The sequence below is a fragment of the Otolemur garnettii genome, unplaced genomic scaffold (genome assembly GCF_000181295.1).
Source record: "Otolemur garnettii isolate 467f Iridium unplaced genomic scaffold, OtoGar3 scaffold00001, whole genome shotgun sequence".
In the NCBI taxonomy this organism is placed as follows: domain Eukaryota; kingdom Metazoa; phylum Chordata; class Mammalia; order Primates; family Galagidae; genus Otolemur; species Otolemur garnettii.
In genome coordinates this window covers 6957162-6963318 of record NW_003852396.1, presented here as the reverse complement: position 1 = coordinate 6963318, position 6157 = coordinate 6957162, and positions in this window count along the sequence as shown.

Here is a 6157-nt window from a genome sequence, read left to right as displayed (position 1 = left end):
CAGTTTTTGGCCAGGGTCAGGCTTGCACCTTCAGTATATGGGGCCAGCGCCCTACTCCTTGAGCCACAAGCGCCACCCTTTGTTAATTTGCTTCTATTTGAGGACCTATTACGTGGTCCCGATGATGAATATGACCTCTTCTGTAACTTGGTGAGAGGGTAAGTTGACAACCCGAGGCCTGGTCCCTGTGTTTCTGGCTTCTGCCTGCCTTTCCAGGCTCACGTGCTGCCCCTCCCCACTCGCAGGCCCGTGCGCTGTCGTCACACTGAGCTCCTCGCAGTCGCTCTGGACACACTAACCTCCCTTCCTCTAACATTGCTTGTGGGCCTTTCCTGGCGAACCCCAGTTTATACCGCAAGCCCTAAGACTCTGACTTGCCCAGACAGAACAAGTATGTGCTTTTTCCACTTCACTCCTTTGCGCTTAACGTCTCTTTTCCCTTTGAAACTGAACTCCTGGTGGACAGGGGATGTGCCATTTATTCATTTATTTATTTTTGTCTAGCTGTGGTACAGTGCCTGGCACAGAGATAGTACTTAAAATATATAAGTAGTCAGTGAATACATAAAAGTGCTCAGAGCAGATGCTATAACAGGATCATTTCCTACATAATCTTCCCGTTGATCCTTCTCCTCTCTCTCATTTTGTGTATATCACTAAAAAGCCGCCCTCCAACCTCCAAGCAAACCCAAGACATTTGACTTGCTGATGGTGGGGGAGAATGAGGCTTTGCTCAATATGCAAGGGAAAGGGAATTTCAGAGGACAATTGAGGTTTTTGTTGTTGTTCTTATTAAATCATAGCTGTGTGCAATAATGTACTTATGGGGTACAATGTGCTGATTTTATATACAATTTGAAATACAACAAACCAGTTAACATAGCCTTCACCACACTTTCTTAATTATTGCGTTAAGACATTTATACTCTACACTTAGTAGATTTGACATGTACCCTTGTAAAATGCACCATAGGTGTGGTCCCATAAATTATCCTCTCTCCACCCATCCTGCCCCCTCTTTTCCCCTCCCCCTCCTCTTTCCCCTTCATCTTGGCCTGTAGTTGGGTTATAGCTTTCATATGAAACTATGGGTGTTTATAAATTGGTTTCATGGTAGGGTTGAATACATTGGATACTTTTCTTCCATTCTTGAAATACTTTACTAAGAAGAATATGTTCTAGCTCCATCCATGTAAACATAAAAGAGGTAAAGTCTCCATCTTTTTAAAGGCCATATAATATTCCATAGTGTTCATATGCCACAATTTATTAATTCATTCATAGGTCTGTGGGCACTTGGGCTTCTTCCATGACTTAGTAATTATGAATTGGGATGCAATAAACATTCTGGTGCAAATATCTTTGTTATAAAGAGATTTTTGGTCTTCTGGATATATACCTACCGTGTTTCCCTGACAATAAGACCTGCCCAAAAAATAAGCCCTAGCAGGATTTCTATGTATTTGTTAAATATAAGCCCTACCCTGATAATAAGACCTAGTGATGGGCATGGCTATGCAGTGTACCTGCATAGCCATGCCATGCATTTCAGCGCAGAGAGGAAGACATCTCCTAAAAATAAGCCCTAGTGTGTCTTCTTGAGAAAAAATAAATAAAAGACAGTGTCTTATTTTCGGGGAGACATGGTAGTAGAGGGATTACAGGATCGAATGGCAGGTCTATTTTTAGATTCCTAAGTGATCTCCAAACTTCTTTCCAAAAGGATCGTATTAGTTTGCATTCCTACCAGCAGTGCAGGATAATTGAGGTTTTCCTGATATTTCTCCCATGATGCCATGGAGGATGATGATCACTTTAGAAATATAATAGCCAAGACTAAATAACCCTTGTTTTTCCACCCCTTCCTATATTAGCAGTATTTACTAGGCCAAACAGGTAAAGTGGTTTGGTTTGCCATTTGGCTAGCAGGTAATGACCCTGATAGCTTCACTATTAAGAAGACAGAGTGCCTAGTACATCCCACTAGTGGTCTACAAAAGCTTAAATGATTTAGTCAGGTTTCAACATGTCCTACGTACTTATGTGGCAAATTAAACAATTCTACATCCAAGTGGCAAATGCATTTATTTAAAAAAGTTTTTGTTATATGTTTATCTTAGTCATGTTTGTAGAAATTAAAAAAATATTTTTAGCTCATTCTAAATCTCATAAATAAGCCTATACTCATTCATCTAGAACACACTGTAACAAGACCCAGTTGTGCTTTATAGGGGTTAAGTCAGCTTTAATGTAAGACAATTTGTTTTGATTCCTGGTTATGTCTTTTCCTACCTTTGTGACTTTGGGTCATTGTTCAAACTTCTAACCCCAGTTCCTTCATTTGAAATATGGACACAACAATAATTCCTCACTGGGTTACTAGGGGGATTAGATGAGATCTTCCACGTAAAGAGCTTGGCACAAAAGTTGGAATATTGTAAACATTCAATAAATGTTAGCTGTTGTTCAAGGAAAAATTCTTTATTGCAAGATAAGATCAATTTTTCTTGCAATATAGACTTTTTTTCTTTCAAATAATCAAACCTAAATAGATTTATTTATCCACTGTGGCAGTTAAGAAGTATTTTTGTCATTTTGATAAGACATAAGCAAATAAGTGCTTATGACCATGAAAACCACTGCAACCTCAAACTCTTGGGCTCAAACGATCTTCTTGCCTCAGCCTCCTGAGTATCTGTGATTACAGGCATACACTGTCATGCCTGGCTAATTTTTAATATTTTTGTAGAGACAGAATCTTGATAAGTTGCTTAGGCTAGTTTCAAACTCCTGGCCTCGAGTGATCCTTCTGCTTAGGCCTCCCAAATTACTGGAATTACAGGTGAGAGCCACCATACTTATCCTTAATACATTTTTAAAAAAACTAATAAATGTATGTTTACTGTTTTATATAATCATAGTGACAATGATATTTGTTCTGAACGATAAAATGGACAAAGCACTTTTTCTAGGATGATTTAATTATTAAAACTCATGACAACAAACAGCTCTGATGGCCATTTAAATATCTTGTTTAAATATCCAGGCTATTTAAATATCCTGTTTCTCCTTAAACTTTCTAACTAATGTTAGTATTAATTCATGGATCTTGCTTGCAAAAATTCTGCGATTTTCTGAAGTTTTTTTTTGGGGGGGGACAGAGTCTCACTCTGACACCCCAGAGTTGAGTGCCTTGGTGTGGTCATAGCTCACAGCAACATCAAACTCTTGGACTCAAGTGATCCTCCTGCCTCAGCTTCCTGAGTATCTGGGACAATAGGCACCCACCACAACACCTGGCGAGTTTTTCTAGTTTCAGTAGAGACGCAGGTCTCATTCTTGCTCAGGCTGGAATTCTGTGATTTTCTAATGTGACTTTTATATTTCCTTCATTTCTTCTACATTTATAAATTGGAGATCTTCTGTAAAGAAGAGTTTTTATTTCTTCTTCATTTGTTTATTCAATCATTTATGTAAGTATGGGCACATATATATTCTTTTATAATTCAATATTGTCATTATTTATTTTATTATTCACATTGTTCCAATGACGGCCATTGGGAGCTCTTTCAGCTTAGTTCCTGTGTCCTTTTGGAATGTCCCCATTTTATTTATTTTTTTACCTAATACATCCTGACTCTAGGTCTACCTTTTATTTTCCCTGTCCCAGCCCTGGAGTCTCTAAAAGCCCTGGTTCCCTTCATTAGAGAATGGTATTTAGAAACCAAGATTTGGGTAGATGAACCTATGTATATACACATCTACATTTCTTTATCCCTTTAACTGTATCTATAATTTAAAAATCATGAATTTTTGCTGATAACTTGAGAGCTCCCAGCTAACTTGAAGTTCCAGTGTCAGCACAGCTAGCAACCCTCCTCTAATGGGAAATGAGGGGAGCAGAGTGTAGCTGTTTATAGTGTCCCTCTCACAGATCCTTCTGTTACTTGCAGACAAACTGATGTCTTGTTGGGGGGATGCTGGGGACCCTTCACACAGGAAACTTGGGGTTAGACAGGCAGACACACTATAACTTGTTTGACCACATCCACTTTGTGGCTGTCACTTCGGTGTTCAACTTTGTGCTCTCCCAGTGTCCTGGGGAAAACCAGCCTGGATTCTTTAGAGGAAAGGTGCAAATTCCATACAGTACCATAATAGGAAATAAGTTCAAAGATTTTTACTTACAGATCCTGGGCAAGGAGGGCAGTCATCTGTGCCCACATCTCACGAGGCGGGAATGAAGAGTAAGATAAGAAGAGGTAACACATACTAGGCGACTATCGGTATGTATGAGGACTAGAGTGTGGGCCAATTTAAGTTCACAGGCAAAGGCCTGAACGGTCCTTGAAAGGGAGAGGCAGGGAAGCTGGAAGCCCAGTCAGCCAGACAATCAGAGATACCTCTGTAAGCTTTTATCTTTGGCCTCTGTCTTGAACTGGTTGGATGTGGTGCGGAACAGGAAACTGTGTCAAGGGTGACTGAATCCTGCTTCTGGTGTGAGAAAGTGAAACGTATGTTCATAATGGGTGCTGAACAACATAAAGTTTTTTTTGTTTTGTTTTTTTTTGAGACAGAGCCTCAAGTTATCCCCCTGGGTAGAGTGCCGTGGCATCACCTCCCACAGCAACCTCCAACTCCTGGGCTCAAGCGAGTTTCCTGCCTCAGCCTCCCAAGTAGCCGGGACCACAGGCACCCGCCACAATGCCTGGCCATTCCCTGATTGCAGCCGTCATTGTTGTTTGGTGGGCTGGGTTGGACTTGAACCCGCCAGCCTAGGTGTACGTGGCTGGAGCCCCAGCCACCTGAGCCAAAGGCGCTGAGCCAACAACATAAAGTTTTAAGAATTCTCTACATACCTCCAACTTCAATCCAGCAGCACAGATTCTATTCTAACATTACCCCTTTCGGGGAAAGACAAACTATAGACAGAAAAACCGGAGCAGCAGTTGCTGGGGGCTGTGCGAGGGAACTCTGGGCAATCAGGGCTGCTCTGCAGGTTACAGTAGTGGTGGATACTCAACTCTAGGCACGTGTCAGCACCTATAGAATTATTTTCCACAAAGAGTAAATTTTACTATATATACAACTAAGAAACATATCAGTAAGGATGTTGGAAGAATGCAACGTGGAGTGCAGATTGTTACAAAGGAATTTCACTGTATTAAATTAGCATCAAATAGGACACTGAAGGGGGTGAGGAAGAAAGGAGCTGACCTTAGCAACTTTGTTTTTATTTCCTTTTCTTTCTCTTTCTTTCTCTCCCTCCCTCCTTTCCTTCCTTCCTTTTATTGAGATAGAGTCTCTCTGTGTTGCTCAGGCTGGAGTGCAGTGGCATAATCATAGCTCATTGCAACTTCCAAGTCTTAGACTTAAGTGATCCTCCTGCTTCAGCCTCCTGAGTAGCTGACTATGGGCATGCACCACCACACTTGGCTAATTTTTCTATTTCTTGTAGAGACAGAGTCTTCGTCTTGCTCATGCTGGTGTTGAATTCTTGGCCTCAAGCTATCCTCCTGCCTTGCCTTCCCAAAGTGCTAGAATTACAGGTGCGGCTCACTATACCACCATACCAGCTTCCTGACCTTAGTAGCTTTGGAAAACGGTGTATTAACTGAATCAGGAAGATTAGAGATGAAAAGAAAGATATACAACACTGTACTTTAGTTGATAAATCTGTTTCTTAGAAGTATATGGATAGAAATTCTGAAACTACTTTCTTGTATACTAGAGTTAAAGTGGTGTATGTATTGTGGCTGATCAGTACCAGGTTTCTCAGTGTTGAAGAAGATACAAATAAACATTTTGGAAATTTTTATATAAAAAAATCTCCAGAGATATAAAAACTAAATTACATTTAGTTACACATTTAGTGAATTATTTTTCTTTAAAAGGACAAATTACATAGAACTAACAACATTTAGTACATTTTATAATCATCAAAATGGATTACATGTGTGGATACAAGGTCTGACAATTAAGTTCCCGAACTTTCCACCATGTGTTTCTGTTGGCAGCACTGTACAACAGCTTGGTAAGGTTTTTTTTTTTTTTAGACAGAGCCTCAAGCTGTCTCCCTGGGTAGAGTGCCATGGCATTACAGCTCACAGCAACCTCCAACTCCTGGGCTCAAGCGAGTCTCCTGCCTCAGCCTCCC